We start from the raw sequence: 25,908 nt of genomic DNA on the forward strand, positions 1-25,908 counted from the left end.
TGATGAAATAAAAGGGATAAAAGCAGGTTACAAAGCATATACACTTAAGGCATTTGCAGATGACCTTGTGGTAACTTTAGAAGACCCTATGGCTAGTATACCAAGGGTCTTGGATCAGATTCTCAAGTTTGGAGAAATAGGTTTAAATTAAATAAAAGTAAAACGAAAGTATTGGTGAAAAATGTGACTGAGCAATATAAAAAAGACTTAACAGAATTGAGAATTGAAAGGAAAAGTAAATATTTAGTATGGATAACAGCTAAGAATATGAATATTTTTAAGGATAACTATAATAAAGCGAGATGAGTGCCAGAACCCCAGAGTTGGTCACGAGTGGACCTAATGGTCAGGGGTCCCTTTACTTTTACCTTTTATACAAAAGCCCAGAGACAAATAAAGAAAAACTTAGAGGTGTGGAGAAGGGTGAACTTATCATTGGGAAGGATATCGGTAATTAAAAAGAATGTACTACCCAAAATGTTATTTTTATTTCAATCAACACCCTTGATCAGCAATGCGGGACACTTCAGAGAATGGCAAAAAGATATTACTAGATTTGTTTGTCAGGAGAAGAAGGCAAGAATAAAATATAAATTGCTGGTAGATTCTAAGGACAGAGGCGGATTGTCCTACCAGATCTAAGATTATATTATGACACATCCTGTCTATGCTTGCTAAGGGAATGGATATTATTAAAAAAATACTGATGTTTTAGACCTTGAAGATCATGCTAATAGATATGGTTTGCATGCATATTTGTGGTATGAGAAGGTTAAAGTACATAGAGCTTTCTTAAATCATGTAGTAAGAAAATCGTTTTACAAAGTTTGGGGGAAATATAAAAATCTACTAGAACAAAAAACACCATGGTGGCTCTCCCTACTAGAGGGGATTTTTTATTTTTTTAATCTGTATATGAGAAATGACTGGGCAACGTATAAAGAACTGTTGATGGAAGTAGAACACCAATCAAAATTGAAGACGTTTGAGGATATAAGAGAATTATTAACTGACTGGTTACAATATCATCAATTAAATGATATATTTAAGATGGACAAGAAGAATGTTGTTGTTTTTTAATGAAGCCTCTAAATTTGAAAAAGAGCTGTTAAAGAACAAAACATAATTACTCTCAAAAATGTATAAACTAATGCTAGAATGGCAAACAAAAGATGAACAGGCCAAATCAGTAATGACACACTGGGCAAGAGACTTTGGGTATAGTGTACTACTTACAGCATGGGAGAAGTTATGTTATAGCATGTTACACTTTGAAAGAAAACCATATGAAAATGGTGTACCCTTCATATTTAACTCCCAGTAAATTAGCAAAAATGTATAAAACAGGGTCAAATATATGTTGGAAATGTAAGGAAAAAGAAGACATCTTTTATCATATGTGATGGACATGTAAGGTAGTAAAAGAATTTTGGGAAATGATATATAATGAATTGGAAAAAATGTTTAAGATAACCTTTTCTAAAAAACAAACGAAAAACCAACCTGAAGCTTTTCTTTTAGGAATTCTAGGTGCCGAAATCCTAATAGAGCAGAAAAGACTATGTATGCGACCACAGCTGCTTGGATGTTAATGGCCCAGAGATGGAAAGAATACAGTCCCCACCAGAGAAGAATGGCAGGTTAAGCTGACGGATTATACTAAAATGGCAAAAGTAACCAGAAGAGTCAGAAACCAGGAAGACCAAATTTTTAATAAGGAATGAGGAAATGAATAATTTACCTTAAAAAGCATTGTAAACAGCTAAAATCATTAGCAGGATTGGAATAACAGTTGTAGTTTAAGGTTGAATTTTGGATATAATGGAGATGTAAAAGATTTGGATTATAATAAAAGATGGAGGAAGAAATGCGTAACAAAAGGACTCATAAATGGGAGGTGGGAAGTTCAGGAGATTCTTGGGAATCTTGTTTTTTATGTTGGTTGTTGGATAATTGATTGTAAAACTTTAAACTGAAAAACTATTTTTTTTATTTTTGAAAAGATATATGGAAATAAATGGTTCCTTAAAAAATTAAAATGTAATGTTCCATCTGAACAGATCAGCTGGAGAAGCTATTATGAAGGATTCCCATGGAGAGAAGGGAGTACTACCCATAAACCCTTCTTCCTTTACAGCAGGTCACCCAGCATGCAAAGTGCATGGAAGCACACCACCAAAGGAGAACTTGGAGGCAAAGTACACCATGCATCCATCCTCCATGTGCACAACTTCAGCATGGAGAGCCCATGTGCAGCAGCATTAAAAAGGTAAAGTAAAGGACTCCTGACAATTAGGTCCAGTTGCGAATGACTCTGGGGTTGTGGCGCTCATCTCGCTTTACTGGCCGAGGGAGCTGATGTTTGTCCGCAGACAGTTTTTCCGGGTAATGTGGCCAGCATGACTAAGCCGCTTCGGGCGAAACCAGAGCAGCGCACAAAAACGCCGTTTACCTTACCGCCAGAGCAGTACCTATTTATCTACATGCACTTTGATGTGCTTTCGAACTGCTAGGTTGGCAGGAGCAAGACGAAGCAATGGGAGCTCACCCCGTCACGGGGATTCGAACCGCCAACCTTCTGATCAGCAAGCCCTAGGCTCAGTGGTTTAGACCACAGTGCCACCCACGTTCCCCAAAGCAGTATTAAATCAGCTTAAATCCAAGTGCTTTGGCTTTACAAAGGTTCAGACCAGGTGAACTACTGTTTGACTCAGTATGTCACAACAGAGCTGATTAAATGCACATCTAAGAGCTCCCACAGAGTGAACTTCATCCACTGCAGATGGAAGCATAGCTCTGCCCCGATCCTTTCTGCACATCCCTATTTTCAGCTAGAGCAGACTTCAAAACTTCAAGGTGAATATGGATTTCTCCACAAGTGAAAATTCCTGAGAAATCTAGAGGGAAGCCACCCCTGATTAAGTGAGTCTTACAAACATGCCTACATTTATGACTTCATTGCCCTTAAAGCATAGTTCAAAGAAAAGTTGGAGATTTTTCTAGACATCCCCTAGAACATCTAACAAATGGAAAGTTAAGACAGCAGAATATCTCAGGAAAGGGAAGCTTACATGTCCCTAGAAGCTTTGGCTCAGTTCCCCTTCTCTGCAAGGCACAAATCTAAAAAGTTCTGTACATGGTGAATAGGGATGGGCAAATTTGTCAATTTCCCTAATGGACACCATCTCTTGAATCTAGAAAAATGGAGCCAGATGTGACAACACAGAAAGTAATAAAATGTAATGATCTAGTACACTTTGGTCTTGGGGTGAACTGTGTTAACATGTCTTATTTTTGCAACCAATGGCACTAAGAAGGAGTTAGCTCAGTATTTTTAAAGTTTGTCCTATTATCGTTGTTGTTGTTTAGTCATTTAGCCATGTCCGACTATTCATGACCCCATGGACCAGAGCACGCCAGGCCCTCCTGCCTTCCACTGCCTCCCGCAGTTTGGTCAAACTCATGCTGGTAGCTTCGAGAACACTGTCCAACCATCTTGTCCTCTGTCGTCCCCTTCTCCTTGTGCCCTCCATCTTTCCCAACATCAGGGTCATTTCCAGAGAGTCTTCTTTTCTCATGAGGTGGCCAAAGTATTGGAGCCTCAGCTTCAGGATCTGTCCTTCCAGTGAGCACTCAGGGCTGATTTCCTTAAGAATGGAGAGGTTTGATCTTCTTGCAGTCCATGGGACTCTCAAGAGTCTCCTCCAGCACCATAATTCAAAAGCAGCAATTCTTCGGCAATCAGCCTTCTTTATGTTCCAGCTCTAACTTCCATACATCACTACTGGGAAAACCATAGCATAGAATCATAGAATTCTCCATCCCAGTAATGCAAAGATTTGGGGGAAGTGTGAAAAAAACGAGTATATTTGTGAAAGTAGCATTATATTAGGGAAAACTGATTTGTAAAAATGTGTTTATTAGGGGAAATTACATACAAAAAAAGTACATAAGGAGAAATTAGCTGAATAATTTTCATTAAATTCACAACTGATGTGGAAATGGGGAGAACTGAACAAAATATTAGAAAAATGAGAAACTGAAATAAACCAAAACTGACTATATGGAGATGCCGCTGGAGCAGAATAGGGATGGAACAATCTGTCATTTTTCCAATCTTAAATTTGGTTCTCCACCTTTTTGCAACAATTTGCAAATTTTCTTTTTAAAAATCCCTATGGAAATTCAGCAACAGTTTAGTGTGACTATTACTGCTAATTTCTCCTAATAAACACTTTTGTATGTAGTTTTGACCAATGCATACATGTTTACAAACAATTGGGACATATGCATTTTTGTAAACATTTCTGAGTTGGAGAATTGCATTGCAAAATTCAGACAAGTGTGGTTATTGAAGGATGACTGTATTCTGGTTATCTTATTGTTTTAGAAAGTGTGAATTAAATGAATTCAGCTTTAAATATGAACAGAATCCAAATTCTGCCCGATCACTAGTGCAGAATGAGACAGCTAGTCTGTTAAGTGGTGTGTCTTAAGGGATGTAACTCCTAATTATACAAGACAAATTCATGCATAGATTAATTGTGGATAAAGCTATCAAGCTAGTCGGAGCCCACAAAGAATCCAAAAAGCAAATGCGAGTAACATAAAGGTATCAGGTGATACACACTATAAAACAAGGCAGGGTATTAGCCACAGAAGCACAAAAAGAAAGTTGCATACATTACAACATACAAGAAAAATTGAATGTCCAGCACTAGAGTTGATATGCAGGAAGTGTCAGAAAGAAAATACCTGCTCAAGAGCATGCCGTTTATTTACCTTTACCTTCTTCAAAGAGAAAGTAAAGCAAAGGGCATGTAATGCCATACAGTAATGCATTTCTAAGATGACGTCAGTGACTCAGCTGCAACACTATGCCTATTTACAACACGTAAGCAGGAATTCAGAAAGGGGAGATATTTGTTACAATTCACAGAGAACACAAGGAAGTAACGATGACTTTTAAGACAGGTACTGTATAAAAAGCAAACTCGCCAATAAGAGAGAATAACCGAGAACAGCCACAAACATGGAATCTTGTCTCTATCAGATAAACTAATAGGAAACAGCACCAAATATACCATTCATAACGTAGTGTTTCAGAAAAATTGTCCTCCACATAGGCATCTTCCAAAGAAAAGGGCACAAAATCTTAGAAAAGACTGGATGATATCACTGACTTCCTACTACACATAAACTCCAGCAAGTCTCACTATCAAGATAAACAGAGAACAGTGTTAAGTCAAATGCCAATAAAATAGAAGCTTCTGTGGAACAGGTGATAATACATTTATGCATTCTAGAATTGGAAGCACTATGCCAGACACAAAGTAGAAGTAGGTTTTTGTTTGTTTTTAAAGGGGCACTAAAGGCACTGCCAACCCACCTGGAACTTATCCTAGGGATTGTGACCGATTCGCCAAGAGTCACACCCAGATTGGCAGCCCTCACAGAATAACAGCAGGCCTGTCCAGTTTAAATCTGTTAAATAAGTAAAGGAAACATTTCTGTCCCCAAAAGTCACAGATCATGAGAAGATGAATCAGAGCAAAAGAGAAGAGAGAGGAAAAACACAAAATACTTGTAGGGACAGAAATGCAAGATCACCTACAACTCTTGGAAGACACTTCAAAGGGAGATGCAGAGTCCCTAATGGGACAACACCTCAAGTCATAAATAGTATACAGAACGTAACAATGTTAAAGCACAATCTAATACATCACACTTACATGTCGGAGAACAGAGGTGACTCTGGTACCTTAGAACCAGAAAACAACCATATGTCAGGAGTGCTCTGATGGTGTTTCCTGCTTGGCAGGGGGTTGGACTCGATGGCCCTTGTGGTCTCTTCCAACTCTATGATTCTATGATTCTATGACTTTCACAATGGTCATGAACCCCCATTAGAACCATACAAGGAGCAAAGGTACACTCCCTAAGCACAGGTAATATCTTTTTTAGACAACACAGCAATTAAGTAGAAGCCCTAAAAGGTAAAGGTACCCCTGACTGTTAGGTCCAGTCATGGACGACTCTGCGGTTGTGGCGCTCTATAGGCCGAGGGAGCCGGCATTTGTCTGTAGACAGTTTCTGGGTCATGTGGCCAGCATGACCAAGCCGCTTCTGGCAAAACCAGAGCAGCGCACAGAAACGCTGTTTACCTTCCAGCCGGAGCGGTACCTATTTATCTACTTGCACTTTGACGTGCTTTCCAACTGCTGTGTGGGCAGGAGCTGGGACCGAACAACGGGAGCTCACCCCATTGCGGGGATTTGAACTGCCGACCTTCTGATCAGCAAGCCCTAGGCTCAGTGGTTTAGACCACAGCGTCCCTAGTAGAAGCCCTATACATTCCAAATAAGGGAGATATTTCAAGCCCCAAAATTGAAGGTCTAGGATACAAACGGCTAATGTAAACAGAGACACCACCAGAAATATGCTGCCCTTTTCCTGTTAATAGAGACATGTATGCAGCACAGTGAATTAATACTACTCTATCTCCTCAAGTAGGGATGCGGGTGGCGCTGTGGGTTAAACCAGAGAGCCTAGGACTTGCTGATCAGAAGGTCGGCGGTTCGAATCCCCGCGACGGGGTGAGCTCCCGATGCTCAGTCCCTGCTCCTTCCAACCTAGCAGTTCGAAAGCACGTCAACGTGCAAGTAGATAAATAGGTACCACTCCAGGGGGAAGGTAAACGGCGTTTCCGTGCACTGCTCTGGTTCGCCAGAAGCGGCTTAGTCATGCTGGCCACATGACCCAGAAGCTGTACGCCGGCTCCCTCGGCCAATAAAGCAAGATGAGCGCTGCAACCCCAGAGTCGGCCACAACTGGACCTAATGGTCAGGGGTCCCTTTACCTTTACCTATCTCTTCAAGTGCCATCCAGACTCCCTGCTCTTCCATTGGCTATCTGTGATGAAGAACTGAATTCCACCGTTAATAAAACCAGTTGCCAGTACAGACACACAGGTAGAGTCTGGCAATGAAGACCCCTCGGAGGAATTAATTAACAGCATCTTGGTAATTGCTGCCGCCGTGTCTCTGTGTCCTTGCTGGCATCAGTTTAGCGTCCACAGGATCTCGCTGCTGCTGGATGCCATAAGCAGATCTTAAAGTGATGCAAAGGGTGGGTCACCCAGATACCTTCACAACCCACTCCTTCACTAAGTAGAATAAGGGAGGAAAGTTTCATGCCACTCTAGCTTGTTCCTTATTATGGGGTGGCAGGGACAGGAAGGCACCCCCTTCCTGTTTTAATTCTCTCTAAGGACTGGGCACGATGCATGAGAAGTTATGTAAACCCAACCCAATTGAGATGAATTAGAGGAGCACTCCCAAGCAGATCCTGACATTTTCAAGTAAACTTCCCAGTAGATTTATGGGAAGGTGAGACTGCTATTTGGATTTTCCTCTCCAGGCACCAATATTTTTGAAATCAAACCCAATGAAAGCACATGTGTGTGTAACTGTGTGTGTGAGAGAGAGAGAGGGGGGGCAGGCTTTGTAAACCTGGCATGGCCAAACTTGGCCCTCCAGCTGTTTTGGGACTACAATTCCCATCACACCTGACCCCTGGTCCTGTTAGCTAGGGATGATGGGAGTTGTAGTCCTAAAACATCTGGAAGGCCAAGTTTGGCCATGTCTGTACTAAACAGACATCTATGAGTATCTCTCCTTCATTGTTCCTATTTAGGGAGAAGCAACATACTTCATTTTTGCTTGATGCTTCTTTGTCAAGTGCTATGTACATTGATGGCACTGTGCTGATCAATAACAACAATCTGGAAATCTCTTACAAAGAGGCATCTCATGGACTCCTCCCTGCAAAGTATCGGTGTGTTTCAGTTTCCACTCAACTGAGAGATAGAAGTCAGTGATCTCTGACTTGCCTCCCAAGCCTCTATCGCGCAGCTTTCCTTTGTGCTCTGTTTCCCTCCCTCCTCTCCCCACCTAGCTTAGGAGTCTCTGTTTCCTCACTAGACTCTGTACTCTGAAGCAGACCAATCAGCTTGTGGCTTCCCTGACTTCCTGTCTTCCCCAACTCAGGAAGGTGTGCTCATTTGTACTCACCTGAACAAGTTAGACACAGACAAAAATACCTCCAGCCTCGGGGAAACCAGGAGAAAAAACTTTAACCTGGCCCCAGGAGCAGCAGCGAGGATCCACACCAGATCTACAGGAAAAGATCCTTTTAAAGTTCAAGATGTGACACCAGTCAGGTAAAGGAATTTGATCTTGTCTCTAAGTTACGATACAAGGAGGGAAAGTCTGCTCTGTTGCAACATTCCTGGGAGAAGAATAGGAGAGAAAGAAAAAGAGGGAGAGAGGCTCCCGTGGGGCCTTGTACAGGAATTCCAGCTGAGCTGTGTCACATTTAAATCAAGACTGTAATGGGGTCTGACAGGCAATTTCGGGAGAAGAAAGAAAAGTACCCACCATTTTAAAATGTAGAGTGAAGTTCATTACTTTTTTTATCATGCTATCGAGTGACTAATAACTCTGAACTTGGGTTTGATCTTTGTTGTTGTGGATATATCCTGTAAAGGTCTTATGGGAGTGCTGGATTTGTTTCTTAGCGTTCCCCTCTGCCAGGGTCAACAGGTGGGTCCTCGTCTCATCTACCTTGAAGAAAACTGGTAGTCTGGAATAAGTCACAACCTTTGTCTTTCCGTGTAGTAGCTACGCTGCTTGAGCTCAGCCTCCTGTTAGTAAAGATTTGTACAAGAAAGGAGTCGGATGTGGTACTCTAATGATAAACAAGTTTCCTGGGACTAATGCAGTGTTTGAAAAGTTTGTGTCCGGTAGTTGCTAAGTAGATATCTTGTCAGCCTCTTGTCCGTAGCCAGGACCTGAATTTGAGGCCTGCCTGATCCCCACATCAAAGTGGATTTCTTCCCACTGGGCAGCAGCTTCTGGCCCCAACTGAAGGGACTGCTCAGGACAACGGCCTCAGGTCAAATGGACTGCCTGAACTCTGGACTTCTTCCCTTGTTTCATCTGTGAACGTCTTATGACTTTTATGGTATGCAAAGGTGATTGCTGCAGTGACAAAGAGGCAAGGGGTTCGTCCCACCCCATATACTCACAACCACCGCGGGATGAACATAAAATGCAGTTCAGGGTTTCTAGAGTATTCTGGTTCCAAAGAATGGATCCCAAAGCCACCATGGAAGAGAGAGATCCGTGTGCTTGACCTTTGTTGGCTGTTGAAATATAGAGATACAAGCATTTGATAGGTGACATCTGAAGGGGCCATGGGAAAGAATAGCTTCGGGGGAAACCCAGGATGTTCAGCAGCTGAATTGCACCAAGAAGCTGGAGGGCCATTCTGCGTTCCCCCATCTTGGCTCTATTAGTGGCTGCAGCTAGTTGCAGAACATGTGGCATCAGGTTATCCCATGTCGGTCTTCTTCAACTTTGGGTTCCCAGAGATTGGAATGCAACTCCCACAATGCCCAGCCAGTTGAGGCAATGAACAAGAGTTGTGGTCCAACAACATGTGGAGACCCAGAGTTGAATTACACTGTCCTGGATCATCCTCCCCCAACCTGGGACCCATCAGATGTTTTGAATTCCTGCTCCTCATCAGCCCCACTCAGCTTGGTTGTGGATGGAGAGAGGGAGCCAAGCATAGGGCTGCCATTTATATATATATATATATATATATATATATATATATATATATATATATATATATTTATTAAAATTTTTAAACATAAATGCAGAAATAAAATACAATGAAACATATATCATAACATATTTTCTTAGCTTCATTGGACTCCCTCACGTCTCCCGCTCCCACTTGCATCATTGTCAATTCTTACCCGCAATTTATCATCTTGTTTACATTCTTATATCCCATTCATTTAAAATATAATCTAATAATCCTCCCAAAGGTTTATGTTTTTTCCTCAATCTCACTTGTCATCCTAATTCCATCTAGTTTAGTGGTGCTCAATTATTTATGATCTAGCATCCTTCTTAACATTCAACCAAATTACAATGCTTTTTTAAATAAATCTTAAATTTCTTCCAGTCTTCTTCAACCTTCTCTTCTCCCAGGTCTCGGATTCTGCCGGTCATCTCGGCTAGTTCCATATAGTCTATCAGCTGCATCTGCCACTCATCCAGTGTGGGTAGATCTTGGGTTTTCCAGTGCTTAGCGATAAGTATCCTTGCTGCTGTTGTTGCATACATAAAAAATGTTCGGTCCTTCCTTAACACCTTCTGGCCGACAATACCCAAAAGGAAGGCCTCTGGTTTCTTAGTGAAGGTATACTTAAATACCTTTTTCAGCTCATTATATATCATTTCCCAGAAAGCCTTCACTCTAGGGCAAGTCCACCAGAGGTGAAAGAATGTTCCTTCATTTTCTTTACATTTCCAACATTTATTATCAGACAAATAGTATATTTTGGCAAGTTTAACTAGGGTCATGTGCTGTGGTGGGATAATGAGCTGCTTGTGTGTTAAAGCTTGATCCCTCAGAGCTCACTCAGTGTAGTGAAGCCCTGCCTTGAGCGGAGCCCTTCGGGGTGGCTCCGTCAGTCGCTGGTAGAATCTGACAGTGGGCGTTTGCGGAAACGTTTCCAACATAAAAGCTGTTTCACGGACATGCGCCTCCTGGATTCCCTGCGTGACAGTTTCCGGCGAGGGGTGGGGGTCCTTAAAGGGTGTCCTGATACCTCCTCACTGTTCTCACTGGAAGTATCCCAGAGCCTCCCCTCCGACTCCCTTTCCTTTGGAGCTCCCACACTCCCCCTACTGGTTCCCTCTTCCGCTGAAGAAGTGTCTCTCCTATTCTCCTGAAGCCTTCTCACCACCTGTCCTTCCGATGGCAGTTCCCTGACATCCACCTCCCCCCCAGGGCCCCCTTCACCCCCTCCCGCCTCTTCTCTTACTGGCGGCGAGGACGGAAATCCCTGGAAGGAACTCCCCTCATCCTCCGAGGATTCAAACACTTCTAACCACGGCCTTCCGTCTCTTTCCCCATCTTCCTCTCCTTCGTCGGAATCTGTTTCCACCTCCACCCCCGACTCTGGGAACCCTTCAAACTCCCCTTCCTCATCTGTAGTACCGAAGTGTTCCCTCCTAAATCTTGCCACTGGTTGTGGTTTTCTTGGGAAACGCCGATGAAACGCTTCTATTAAAATCTCGTCTTTGACTTCCTCTGCCGGTACCCATGTGTTTTCTGACTCTTCCTCCCCCTCCCATTCTACCAAGTATTCCACCTGATTTCCCTTCCACCTGGAATCAATGATCCCTGCCACATCCATGTTGCGTTCTCTCTCTTCTATGACGGGTGTCCGGGTGACCTCCCTCTCATGTTCCCCCCACTCACGTCCCTCTCTGTACAGCGACAGTAATGACCTGTGAAATACTGGGTGCAATTTCATGTGACTGGGCAATCGGAGTTTGAATGCTACTGGGTTGACCTGCTGTATGACCTCAAAGGGTCCCAACCGTTTGGGTCTCAATTTCTTACACCCTCCCTTGAACGGCAGTCCTTGGGTGGATAGCCACACCCGGTTACCCACCCTTATGGTTTCGCCTTCCCTCCTATTTCTGTCTGCTTGCTTCTTATATTCTTCTTTGGCTTTCTCTAAGTTGAGTTGGAGCTGACGGTGGATCGCTTCCATCTCTTCAACAAAATTTTCCGCTGCAGGTACACTCCACCTCCCCCCTCCTTCTCCTGGAAACGCCCGAGGATGACACCCATAATTGGCTAGAAAGGGACTCATCCCTGTGGACACGTTCTCCGCGTTGTTGTAGGCAAATTCTGCCAGAGGTAACCTGTCTACCCAATCAGTTTCTCTGTCCTTTACATAACACCTCAGATATTGTTGCAAAACCCCGTTTGCCCTTTCTGCTTGCCCATTTGTTTCTGGGTGCCTGGCGGTGGAAAAACTTACCTCCACATGCAACATGCTCATTAGTTTCCTCCAGAACCTGGAAGTAAATTGTTTTCCTCTGTCGCTCAAAACCCTCAAGGGGGCGCCATGCAACCTAAAAATGTGCTTCACAAACAACCTTGCGGTTTCTTCCGCTGTCACTGCATGTGAACAAGCTATAAAGTGGCACATCTTAGTTAGTAGATCTACCACCACCATGACCGCGGTTTTCCCTTTGGATCTCGGTAGATCGGTCATGAAGTCTATGGATACCATCTCCCATGGCCTTTCTGGGGTGGGTAAGGGTTCTAATAACCCTGCTGGCGCCAACCTCTCTCCCTTTGCTCTTTGGCACCTGTCGCATCCCCTGACATACTCCCGCACGTCTTCCCGCACCTTGGGCCACCAAAACTCCCTGGTAACCAACCACATGGTCTTGTGCTGCCCGATGTGCCCCGCCGTGGGGCTGTCATGCAACTGTTTGAGCACCCGCCCTCTTAGTTCCCCATCTGGTATGTAGAGTGCCCCTTTGTAATATAGTTTTCCGTTCTTTTCCTCAAAACCCCCTGCGTTCTCACCTGTCTCCCTGAGTTCCCTAAGTTTTTCTTGGGCATATTCATCGTTCTCAATACCCTCTACCAGTTCTCTTTGCCCCACCAATGCCGCCCCACAAACCCAGTGGTCCTCCGAGATGATATGTCTTTCTTCCGCCCCTCCTTCCCCCTCCAAGTACTCAGGTTTTCTGGAGAGAGCGTCCGCCCTGACATTCTCAGCCCCTGGCACGTAGCGAATTTCAAAATTGAACTTGGAGAACTCTTGCGCCCATCTTACTTGTCTCTGGTTCAATACTTGGGCTGTCCTCCAGTATTCTAGATTTTTGTGGTCTGTCCGCACTTGAACCTTGTGTTGCGCCCCAATCAACAGGTGTCTCCATCTCTTGAACGCTTCGTGGACGGCGAGTAATTCTCTGTCGTACACTGTATAATTCCTCTCAGATTTGTTCAATTTCCTCGAGAAGAAGGCACACGGTCTCCATTCTGACGTATTCAGTCCTGGCTGCAGGAGCACGGCGCCCACCGCTCTGTCAGACGCGTCGGTTTCCACCCTCATCGGCTGCTGCAGATCCACGTGTAAGAGTTGTTCTTCCGAAGCAAACGCCCTCTTTAAACTTTCGAAAGCTCGCTGCGCTTCTTCCGTCCAGACAAATTTCTTCTTACTGCTGAGACAATCCGTGATGGGGGCTGTTAAGTGGGCGAAGTTCTTGATGAACTTCCGATAGAAGTTTCCGAACCCCAAAAACCTCTGCACATCTTTCTTAGTTTTCGGTGGCCTCCATTCCAGCACCGCTTGCACCTTGCTAGGATCCATGGCCAGCCCCTTGTCCGACAACCGGTACCCTAGGAATTCCACCTCCCTGGTGTGAAACTGACACTTCTCCAGTTTCACCCACAGCTGGTTTTCTTGCAGTTTCCTCAGTACCTCTCGTACATCTCGCACATGCTGCTCTTCATCCTCTGAGTACACCAGTACATCATCCAAGAACGCAGCGCAGTTCTTGTACAGCAATGGTCCTAGTACGTGATTCATGAATGATTAAAATACTGCCGATCCCGCCTGGAGGCCGAAAGGCATAACGCAGTACTCAAATGCTCCCAAGGGGGTGAACATAGTGGTTTTCCACTCATCTCCCTTTCTCATACGTATCAGGTTATACGCCCCCCTCAGGTCCAGCTTGGTAAAAATCTTCCCTTTTCTCACCCGGGTCAGAATGTCATCGATTCTGGGCATAGGGAAAGTCACGGGTTCGGACACTGCGTTTAGGGCCCGGAAGTCCACAATTAATCTCGGTTTGTCCGAATTTTTTTTGTCCACAAAGAACACTGGGCTACCCCCCACCGCTCGTGACTCTCTGATGAACCCACGCTTGAGGTCTTTGTCAATAAACTCCCTTAGCTCCTGCATCTCCCTGTCAGACATTGCATACACCTTGCCCACTGGCAATTGTGCTCCTGGGAGTAAGTTGATTTGGCAGTCAAAGGGTCTGTGCGGGGGTAGTTTATCTGCTTCCCTTTCGCTGAAGACGTCGGCAAAATCTGCATATTCTCGTGGTACCCTACCTTGATCCGTTGCTTCTATCTTTGCTAACGTGGCCTGAGTGCCTACTTGGCCCCCTTTTTCTGTGCAGTGTCCCATACAATGTGCTGACCCAAAGGAAACCACTCTCTGATGCCATCCCACAAGCGGATCATGCAGCGCTAGCCAGCTCATCCCCAAAATGATGGGCGCTCCTCCCAAAGTGGCTATATTAAACGCTATCAGTTCCGTGTGTCTTGCCACCCTCATTGTCATGGGGACAGTCTGCTGGTTTACTTCTCCCCCCAACAGCGCCCTCCCATCAATCGTGGTCACCTGCAGGGGATTTTTTAAAGGGATGGTCTGTATCTGATGTGCGGCTGCAAACTCCTTACTCATAAAGTTGCAGGAGCTGCCTGAGTCTAATAGCGCCTTCACCTTTAGTGGGTGTCCGTTTGCCAGCTCCAGCAATACCTCTATTACAAGAGCTGGTCTTGGGGGTTCTGGCGTGGGCACATTTACTGTTCCTTGGCCTGGCTGCTGTGCCCCGTCGGTGGCAGCCAGGCGTTGGCTTTTACTTGCTCCTTAGCTCCTTCTCCCTCCTCCCCAACAGCTCCCGCCATTCCTTGCCATTCCTTTCTTTGCGGACAAACTCTGGCAAAGTGACCTGGCTGTTGGCAGAGAAAACATTTCTTGGCGCCTTTTCCCTCCTTCTTCCGCCCTTCACTGGGGTTTGAAATTGCGCGCGCGCGCGCGCTGTTCCGATTTCCATCGGCTCTGCTGGCAGAGAAGGCTGCTCTGGAATCTCTGGAATGCGGAAATCCCTCCAACGCTCCCCTTTCCCTTCCCGCTTCTCCAAGGCTCTGGCCTCCTGGCGTGATCCTATGGCCAGCGCTGATTTAGTCAGATGGTCCATAGACTCCGCCCTGGGCCCCCGGGAAAGTTCGTCTTTCACTGCCGAAGATAGTCCTTCTTCGAACAGCATTTGTATCGGTTCCGCTGACAAATCCCAACCTAATTTATGGATCAACATGGTGAACTCAGTCCAGTACTCACGGACAGATCGGTTCCCTTGTTTACACGCCATTAACTGCCTGCGCGCCACTCCCTGCTCAATCTCGCTGGAAAACATCAGATCCATGGCGCGAAAAAACTTCCTTGTGTCCCTTAGGGCTTCATTATTGGCTGCCATTAGTGGCCTCACCCAATCTTTGGCCCCGCCTTCGAGATGCCCAATCACATAAGCAACCCTCGAATCCTCATCAGGAAAATCATCAAACTGCAGATTGAGGGCATATTGCATCTCTGTCCTGAAGGCTTGATAATTCCTGGGATCACCCCCAAACTTCTGCACCAGTCCAGGCACTTTCCTCGAGAGCTGGGCGGCTTTCCCCTTTTCTGCATCATGAGCCCTCCTCTCCTCAAGCCTCGCCGTTTGCAGAGCTAACTGTACCTCCAACATCCTGTACCTTTCTTCCAGGCTAGGACCGGCTGCAGCTGCTCCCCCATCTCCGGCTCCGGCTGGGTTGCTCATGATGCCTCTCTTTGCACAAGCTGCTTTCAGGGACTGTCAGATTGCTGTGGTGGGATAATGAGCTGCTTGTGCGTTAAAGCTTGATCCCTCAGAGCTCACTCAGTGTAGTGAAGCCCTGCCTTGAGCGGAGCCCTTCGGGGTGGCTCCGTCAGTCGCTGGTAGAATCTGACAGTGGGCGTTTGCGGAAACGTTTCCAACATAAAAGCTGTTTCACGGACATGCGCCTCCTGGATTCCCTGCGTGACAGTTTCCGGCGAGGGGTGGGGGTCCTTAAAGGGTGTCCTGATACCTCCTCACTGTTCTCACTGGAAGTATCCCAGAGCCTCCCCTCCGACTCCCTTTCCTTTGGAGCTCCCGCACTCCCCCTACTGGTTCCCTCTTCTGCTGAAGAAGTGTCTCTCCTATTCTCCTGAAGCCTTCTCACCACCTGTCCTTCCGATGGCAGTTCCCTGACATGTACCATCTATATATCATCTTCATTACATTTTCCTTCAAAGCATTACATGCAGTGAAGTTCAACCCAATGGTCCACAACCTTTCCCAGTCCTCAAACATAATGTTGTGCCCAATGTCCTGTGCCCACTTTATCATAGCCTATTTAACCATTTCATCTTGTGTATTCCATTTTAACAGCAAGTTATACATTCTTGAAAGTACCTTAGTCTTAAGGTAAAGGTAAAGGTACCCCTGCCCGTACGGGCCAGTCTTGACAGACTCTGGGGTTGTGCGCCCATCTCACTTAAGAGGCCAGGGGCCAGCGCTGTCCGGAGACACTTCCGGGTCACGTGGCCAGCGTGACATCGCTGCTCTGGCGAGCCAGAGCCGCACACGGAAACGCCGTTTACCTTCCCGCTGGTAAGCGGTCCCTATTTATCTACTTGCACCCGGAGGTGCTTTCGAACTGCTAGGTTGGCAGGCGCTGGGACCGACCAGCGGGAGCGCACCCCGCCGCAGGGATTCGAACCGCCGACCTTTCGATCGGCAAGCCCTAGGCGCTGAGGCTTTAACCCACAGCGCCACCTGCGTCCCTACCTTAGTCTTAGGCTCTAACAGTTCTGTTTCCAGCTTCGATTTCTCCACCTGGAACCCTAACTTTTTGTCATGTTTAAAGACTTCTTTAATTTGAGCGTAGTGTAGCCAGTCTCGCACTTTATCCTTCATTTTCTCCAAACTCTGCAATTTCCAATTGTCTCCATCTTTTTCTAGTATTTCCCAATATTTTGGTCATTTGGCCTCCATATTGGATCTTTTTCAGGCCTTAGCTTCCAGCGGTGAAAGCCACCTTGGAGTTTTATTTTCTTTATATTTTGTCCAGACATTAAACACTGCTTTTCTGACAATATGATTCTTAAAGGCCTTATTGATCTTAACCTTGTCATACCATAAGTATGCATGCCAACCAAAAGCATTGTTAAAACCTTCCAGATCCAGAACGTCAGTGTCCTCGAGAAGTAGCCAGTCTTTTAGCCAGCAGAAAGCTGCGGCCTCATAGTACAACTTTAGGTCTGGCAGGGCAAAGCCCCCTCTTTCTTTCGCGTCAGTTAATATCTTAAACTTAATTCTGGGCTTTTTGCCCTGCCAGACAAACTTAGAGATGTCTCTCTGCCACTTCCGGAAGCACTCCGTCTTGTCCACAATCTGTAGTGTTTGAAACAAAAACAACATTTTTGGCAATACATTCATCTTAATAGCAGCAATTCGGCCTAACAAAGAAAGTTTCAATTTTGTCCAACTGTCTAAGTCTCTTTTAATTTCAGACCAACATTTTTCATAGTTATCCTTAAAAAGACTCAGATTTTTTGCTGTTATGTTTACCCCTAGGTACTTTACTTTTTTAACCACAGTTAGTTCTGTCTCTCTCTGAAACCGTTCTGACTCTGTATCTGTCAAATTTTTTCCCAGCACCTTAGTTTTCTGTTTGTTTAATTTGAATCCCGCCACCCGACCAAAGTCTTGAATCAATTGTAACACTCTTTTTGTACTAGATTCTGGCTCCTGCAGGGTCAAAACTAGGTCATCTGCAAAAGCTTTAAGTTTGTATTGTTTCGCTCCGACCTGGATTCCTTCCACCAACCGGTCCCCTCTGATCATGTTCAAGAGCACCTCCAGAACCGAAATAAATAGCAGAGGGGAAATGGGGCAGCCTTGTCGTGTTCCTTTTTCAATTTTAAACTCTTCTGTAACCACATTGTTAACTATCAATTTAGCTTTTTGTTCTGAATATATTGCATCAATCCCATTCTCAAAACCCCGTCCCACTCCCATTTCTTTTAAATTTCCCTTCATAAATTTCCAAGAGATATTGTCAAAGGCCTTCTCCGCATCTATAAAAATTAAACTGCTTTTGTATTTATGTCTGTTTGCAAAAGTTCCAAAATGTCAATGATATTCCTTGTGTTAGCAAACAAGTGTCTACCTGGGAGAAAGCCTGCCTAGTCTTTATGAATTACTTCATTTAATACTTTTTTGAGTCTACTTGCCAAAACGTCTGCAAATATTTTGTAATCCACATTTAAAAGGGAGATGGGACGATAGTTCTTAAGTTGTGTCTTTTCAGCTTCCGATTTTGGTATCAATGTGATAAAAGCTTCTTTCCACAATTCCGGCGCCTTCTTCCCCTCCATAATTTCATTGCTGACCTCCATCAGTGGTTGTATCAGATAGTCTTTTAATGTCTTGTAGTACTTGGAGGTCAGCCCATCTGGCCCTGGGGATTTGCCCAATTGCATGTTCTGAATGGCTTGTTCAATCTCTTGTTGTGTTATTTTGCAATTCAGGATTGATCTATTTTCTTGTGACAATTTTGTTAGTCCATTTTTTTCCAAAAATTGTTTAATCTCAACCTCATCTTGCGGCCCTTGAGTATATAATCTTTTGAAATATCTCTGGAAGCACTTTCTGATCTCCACAGGGTTCTGAATATTTCTTCCTTCAATTTCTAAATTTGTAACTGTATTTAGTTTTTGTCTCCTCTTCAACTGCCAAGCTAGCAGTTTCCCACATTTATTTGCCGATTCAAAAGTTTTTTGTTTCATTAATTTAATCTTCCACTCTATTTCCTGGTTTATCAATTTAGAATATTGTGCTTGATGAAGTTTGATTTCTCTCAGGGTCGGCTGTGACTTCGGATTTGATCTTAACTTCTTCTCCAATTCTTTGATTTTCTCCAATATCTTGTCTTTCCTCTCATTTTGTCTCCTTTTCTTTACAGCATTCTGTTGTATCAAGAACCCCCTCATTACAGCCTTACTTGCGTCCCAGATAGTTCTTTTTTCCACCGTAGTGTTCATGTTTATCTCAAAATAGTCCTTCAAGGCTTTTTGGGCCTTCTCAACAATCTCCTGATCTCTAAACAAATTGTCATTCATCTTCCATCTAAAGGAGCCGGTTGGTAGTAGTGTCATGTCCATCTTCGTTGCATTATGGTCGGAGCAGGTCTTTGGGCAGATTTCCACCTTTCTGACCTTGGGTGCCAGACCTCTAGTTATCCATATTTGGTCGATTCTTGTCCAAGTCAGCTGGGCTTCAGAGAAAAATGTTCCCTCTCTTCCCAAGGGGTTCTTCGTTCTCCAAATGTCAATTAAGTCCATATTGTCTGTCATTTCAAAAAAAGTCTTTGGTAGTCTGCCGTCCTTTGTAACATTTTGGCTTTGTGACTTATCCATGTTAGTTGATACGACCCCGTTCATATCTCCCATCATAATGATGTTGTCATAGTCCAGACAATCCAGCATTGTCTCATGCAACTTCTTGTAAAATTCCGATTTCCCTTCATTTGGTGCATAAATTCCTAATAACAAAATCTTCTCTCCTTGATGTTGTATCTCAATTGCTAAAATTCTTCCATGTTCATCTTTAAATAAGAATTTGGGTGACAGGCTCTCTTTTGCATATATCACCACGCCTCTCTTCTTTACTCTGTCCGAAGATATAAATTCCTGGCCAAGTCTTTTGTTTATTAACACTTTTCTGTGGAGCCTAGTCACATGTGTTTCTTGTAGGCAAATGATATCCAATTGTTCCTTTTTTAATATGTGAAAAATTTTCCTCCTTTTTTCTGGGATGTTACAGCCATTTATATTCCAACTCAAGAGTTGCAGAGACATCCTGAATTAATCTGATTATTTTCCTGGGGGTGGTGTCTTGTTCACTGGATCTTCAGGTTCCGAGGGTGCAGGTACCGCTGGTGCTCCAGGCCCAGAGGGTAATTCAATTCCCTTTTGAAGGTCCTCTCCGTATGCAGTCAAAAATTTATCTCTGTCTTCCAATGTTCTGATTTTAACCTTCTTCCCTCTAAAAGTGAAAGATACTCCTTGGGGAAATTCCCACCTGAAGATAATTGAGTTGCTCCTCAACAATTTGACCAGTTCAAGATAGTCAGATCTAAGATCCAACAGTTATTTAGGGATGTCCTTGTAAATTTCAATTCTTCTGTCCGAAATGTCCAGTGACTTTCCGTAGTGTAGGCCCAAAATCTTATCCCTTTCCTCCTTTGATCTCAATGTTATCAAACAGTCTCTGGGCTTCTCTTTCTTTACAAGTCTTCCAAGCCTGAAGGCTGATACGATTTTAAAGTCCTTTTCCTCTAAATTCCAAAACTTGGAAAACTCTTTAGTCAGGAACTCAGCTAAGTTGCCTTCTTCCGCTTCTGGTATTGACCTTATCCTAAGGTTGCTCTCCCGGTTCCGCAGTTCTATCATGGAGAGGTAGGTCTGGTGTTCACCTACTTGTTTGCTGAGTGGTCTTACCTCTTGTTCCAAATTTCCCAGTCTTTGGCTAGTATCCTCAGCCAATTTCCGATTTTCTGCCGTGGCCTCCGTCAGTTCTCCAATTGCTTGTACGTTCTGTGATACTTGTCCAGTTAATCTATTTAAACATTCTGTGTTTTGATCAATTTTAGCTGTTTGCTCATCAGCTTTCTTATCCAGAGATTCTACTCTCTTGTCCAAATATTCCAGTTTTTCGTAGATTTTCTCTAAAATAGAAGCAGTTGCTCCTGAGGCCATATCTTCCAGTTGTAATTGCTCAGTTTCTCCCTCCCCTGCTTGTGGCCGAGAAGCAGCTTCTTCTTCTGAAGGCAGAGTAGGTACAGATGATCTGCGTGCCTGAGAGGCTGCGGTTAAAGTTGTTAAAGTTGTTTGTCTAGTTTTTGGTCCCTTTTTTCTTGCGCCACTCATTCCAGAGTTATCTAAAAGTCAAGGTCAAGCTGAGTTGTTCCCATGAGAAAACAACAGCCCAGATGGTAACAGTCAAACAGGAGGCCAGGAAAGGAAAGTAAAATAATGTCACTGCTGTAAATCCCGAATCCTCTAGGGGGAGCTTAAAATGTCTTTAGGGAAAAGATCAATTCTGGTAAAATTGCTAAAATCAAGTTTAAAGTCCAGGAACCTTCAATAGCAGGTTTTAAGCAGAGTTAGTATTAACAGCCATATTGTTTCAAACAGTGCAAACTGGTATTTCAAGTGATGCTTCAAAGTAGCAAGTCCAAACTCCCTCAGAATGTTGCAATTTTTAATTCAAAGTAACCAAATCTGCAGACTGACAGCTCAGTCACTCAGGCAGCTCCAGAACCTGGGTTTCTTACTCAAATTATATTTCCAATAGAAGAAAGGTATCACGATGCAAGTAAAGAGCATAAAATCAAGTACTTATTTTGCTTACAAGAAAGTTCAGCGGTTGCTCAGATCGATTAGGTTAAAAATTCTTTCTTTGCCTCCACTCCTCCAGCTCTTTGCTTTGAAGTTCAGTGACAGTGGAAGACGGACTTCCTGTTTTATGTCGCTCCGCTTTCAGCCAAATTCAATAATTTTTAGTCTCAAATTTTGTAAAGTCCTCTTTACTCACGGATTGTTGCTTTTCCAAATCAGAAGTTTCAGGAAAAGAGGTCAGCGCTCACCGGCAGCAGCAGCGCGGCTTCACTCCGTAGCTTGCGAAACGACCCACAGCGCCGCTACCCCCTCCCCACTCCGGAGCCCCTTACGGGGTTCCTTCAACGTTTCAGGGGTTGCTTCTGGCGCCCGCCGGGTCCCGAGACCACAGGCTTTTGCTGCCTGTGGGTTTCCGACGTGGGTCTCCGCTTCGCCATAGCGGACGACCCGTTTCCCACGGAGCTTCCTCTTCACAGAAGGAAGAGGACCGCCATTGCCGTTCGCGCCGCCTCCGGAAGTGGGGGCTGCCATTTTTGTTCAGTGCAGATCTGCACAGTCTGTGACTGGCCGGCCTGAATGCGGTTCGTTAGCAGTGTGCTGTGGCTTGCTGGCTATTTGACATTGACCTTTTTAAATACAGTACTGTCCCGGGAGATTTCTGAACTCATCGATTCCTAATGCCTTGCAGTGGGCTTGGTGCGTCACAAGCCAGGTTTTTAGCATAGCATCTACTTTGGTCCTCAGAGCTGCTTTTCAGGCATTTAAGGTCTGAAACTTGACCTGCACCAAGAGTATAGAACTACTTCTATACTAATTACTTCATACTGCAGCTGGGATATTGTATGATTGAGTGCTCTTCAGTATCAACCCCTCATTTTCCCCCAACCTCCCTAGCATATCAGGGAAAAGGCTAGACTGCAGTTCTTTTCCATCACATGAAATTTCTAATGTATTTTCTCTCTCTCTTTCTTGTTACATAGGCATTGTGAGAGCTACTACAGCATTGTTGTTGTTGTTAAATTTGTATACCGGTCTTCATTCGAAGATCTCAGGGCAGTTCATAGCATAAAAATACAAGATAAAAACACAAAATACATGTTGTATCAAAAATCAAAATGCACTTGCTAGTCTAAGAAGGATGGTGACCCATGCTCCTCTCCAGTGATGTTTTGCAACTTGCAAATTCTCTTTTGTATTCCAGGAAGGTTTCTCTAAATAAACAGGCTGCTTAATGCTCCTATCACTTTTGGTTGGCTTCACAACCAGTACTGCAGTCTCTCTAATCCCAAGGCACATTTCTAATTCACGGGCTGTTGGGGTAAAAGATCTAAAGCTGCGGCCAATCCATTTGTCTCATTCACACATTACATTTTAAGTGTTCATGTACAACATCCTAGGTGTAAGCCTAAACTGCAATGTCTGCAGTAGTAACTCTTTAGTTGGTGTCTCTTGTCCTCCAAACTGAATGAGCCAAACTTACCAGACACTCATACACAAGACTTGAATCCCTTTGCTCCAAAAGGGATGCCTGTCTTGGGTTGAAGATATTGTTGTGGATAAATTGAGGTATATAAGCAAGAATACAGTTAACATAAAGTCTTAAACCGCAAAAGTAGTATATTTTTAACTTTGCAACAAAATTGCAAATACAGTGGTACCTCGCAAGACGAAATTAATTCGTTCCGTGAGTTTTTTCGTCTTGCGAAGCACGGATTTTGGAAAAGCTTCAAAAATCACCAAAGCCTTCAAAAACCTCAAAAAAGGCTACCACACCGTGTGCTATGAGTTGCTCCTCGAAGTCAAGTTGCAACTGCACCCCCTGAATGCACGGTTTTAAGAAAAAGGAAACAAACTTGCAAGACAAAGGAAAGAAACTTGCAAGACGTTTTCGTCTTGCGAAGCAAGCCCATAGGGAAATTCGCCTTGCGAAGCAACTCAAAAAACGAAAAACTCTTTCGTCTTGCGAGTTTTTCGTCTTACGAGGCATTCGTCTTGCGAGGTACCACTGTATGAATATTTTTGCATTTCACTGAAAATTGTGTTACCCATGGGTTGCCCCTGATTTCTTGGCTAGTCTACTTAATCAGAGAGCTGAAGTCCTCAGTGATTTCAGTCCTCTGCACTCTTAATTTGAGAGTAAGTCCTATTGAAGTTGGAGACTCTTCTTTCCAAGTAGAAAAACCTTACTTCACTTTGCTTCCATTCACTGCTTAGGAAAATTAGAGCAAGGAATAAATCCTGGTAGATATTTATCTTTGCAGAGAAACTGCTTCATTTTCTTTTTTTTTTAATCCTTTAGGAGCCCCTGAATGCATGGACAGGATAGGAATGAAACAGGGTGTCTCCAGATTGTCACTATTTTGCAGGAGGGAGTTAAACACATACTGTAAGTTTGGGTCAGCACATCTGACTCAAGGGCTCTGTCATCCAAGTACAACACCCACTTTAAAAAAAGAACCCGACTTTTCGAAGTTTGGAAAGTGATCAGGAAATGCATTGAAAAGTGTGGGATAAAGGAATGATTAATAGGAGGACATATAAACACCTTGCAAGCAAATTACGATTAATACAGGATGAATCCTCATAGTTTGTATAACCTCCTCACAAACAAATCAGAATGAGTGCTCAATAAATATATTGTTAGGGGGAGCCCATGGTTGCTAATGAATAGCCCTTACTGCATTGCCCAAAAGTGAAGGCAGACTGCTAAAGCAGTGGGTATAGCTGGGAAGCACCCTCACTTGGTTCAGTGAAAACGTAATGTTTTCTCCTCTGGCGCATGGTTTGAAAAACTCCGCTGTGCAGCTTTCGGTTTGGCTCCATGGCAAAAAGCTGGATATGGATGTTTCTCATTAGTTGCTAGTGTTTTTCGTGACTACAGAGCCAACCAGCGGCGTAGCGTGGGTTGTCAGCACCCGGGGCAAGGCAAGTAATTTGCGCTCCCTAACCTGGGGCAAGGCAAGTAATTTGCGCCCCCTAACCTGGGGCAAGGCAAGTAATTTGCACCCCTAATCTGCCGCCGCTGCCAGCTTCTTCTTGCTGCTGCCTGGGCTGGTCGGGTGTGGTTCTCTCCCACGCTTAGCGCTGCGCTGGGCGGCCGCTGCACTGTCCCTCCCCCAGATAGTCCCTCCCTCACTCTCTCTCCGCTCCACACCGCAACGCACGCCTGGCACCCTCCCCCTCCACAGTGGGCGGCGACCCGGCAGCTCGGATCGGATTCGCACAGCCAGCACTGCAGTGAGAGAGAGTGAGTGAGCCAGGTAGGGGCAGAGAGCTGCGAGTGTGAGCGCCCCCCCAAAAAATGTTGCGCCTGATGCGGCTGCCCCCCCCCTGCACCCCCCACGCTACGCCACTGGAGCCAACCTCCAATACTTGAAAGTTTAAAAATTAAATATAATTACCATTCAAAACACAACCCAGCTGGACGGACTGGTTATAAATAATAAATTATTATTGTTATTGTTTTGTTATTATAATTATATTATAACCCAAGTCCAAAATGTTTGGTTCAGCAAGTATGACCCTCAAAGGCTCTTGAGGCCAGGTTCAATGCTTGCCTCAGTGGATTGTCATAGCCCAGGCTTCCTCAGCCTCGGCCCTCCAGATGTTTTTGGCCTACAATTCCCATGATCCCTAGCCAGCAGGACAGTGGTCAGGGATGGTGGGAATTGTAGTCTCAAAAGATCTGGAGGGCCGAGGTTGAGGAAGCCTGTCATAGCCTCAGCCTTTCTTCTTTCTTGCCATTCTACTTAAGTCTGCCATCTGCCTGGGAAAAACTAACCTGACCTAAATTTTACGTGTTCATTTATGTAAATATATGTCTTTGAGAAACTATCACTCAGTCTGTAATTTGCCATTATTAAGGAAGGCGCTGGAGTGGGTGGTGGTTTGTTAACTCTTGAGTTAACTTTGAATCTGGCTTCCATCATGGCTTTGAGACAGAAACTGCCTTGGCAGATGATTTACACTGGGGAATGGATGGGAGGAATGTTCTCCTTGACTTCTCAATGGTTTTCAGTACCATTGTGTTCTCCTTCCAGAATATCTCTCTGGGATGAGGCTTGAGAGCCAGTGTGGTGTAATGGTTAAGAGTGGTGGACTCATAATCTGGGGAACCGGGTTCGCGGCTCCGCTCCTCCCATGCAGCTGCTGGGTGACCTTGGGCCAGTCACACTTCTCTGAAGTCTCTCAGCGCCACTCACCTCACAGAGTATTTGTTGTGGGGGAGGAAGGGAAAGGAGAATGTTAGCCGCTTTGAGACTCCTTCAAGTAGTGATAAAACGGGATATCAAATTCAAACTCTTCTTCTTCTTCTTGAGGGCACCGTGCTGTAGTAGATCTAATTCAGTGTGGATGATGGTTCTCAAGGACCTCTCTTTCCTTTCTTGGCTACTGGCCTTTGGAGTGCCTCAAGGCTCAATTTACCCTCCAAACATTTCAACACCTACATGAAACCAGGGGGCAAAGTCACCAGGAAGTATGACCTGAGATATCATAAATATGCAGATGACTATCTACCTCTCTTTTTCACCATGGTGGAAATCTTAATCTAGGCAAGATGTGTGTACTGTAGACCAGGAAATCTGTCCATCTGGATGTGGTTGCCGGCCAGTAAAGATCCAAGGATGGGGTTTGGGAGATCTCTGCATTATCTCTGGGGTGTCAGGTGGTATCAAAGGCCAGGAGCACTTTTATCAACACTAGTTGTTTTGCTAGCTGCAGCCTTATTTTGAGAAGGCAAATCTTACCTCAGTGATTCA

At 44.5% G+C, this 25,908-nt stretch overlaps 1 protein-coding gene across 1 annotated transcript in view; it reads left to right on the forward strand.

The window, feature by feature from the left end:
• The first annotated feature begins 8,036 nt into the window (after window positions 1-8,036).
• The window catches only part of LOC307215643 (uncharacterized protein), a 76,626-nt gene continuing 58,754 nt past the window's right edge, over window positions 8,037-25,908 (forward strand). The window contains exon 1 of the mRNA XM_079975079.1: window positions 8,037-8,221. The gene's annotated coding sequence lies outside the window, so the exon portion shown is untranslated. The remainder of the gene's footprint in view (window positions 8,222-25,908) is intronic.

Source organism: Podarcis cretensis, assembly GCF_951804945.1.
Source record: "Podarcis cretensis genome assembly, chromosome: 5".
NCBI classification, from domain to species: domain Eukaryota; kingdom Metazoa; phylum Chordata; class Lepidosauria; order Squamata; family Lacertidae; genus Podarcis; species Podarcis cretensis.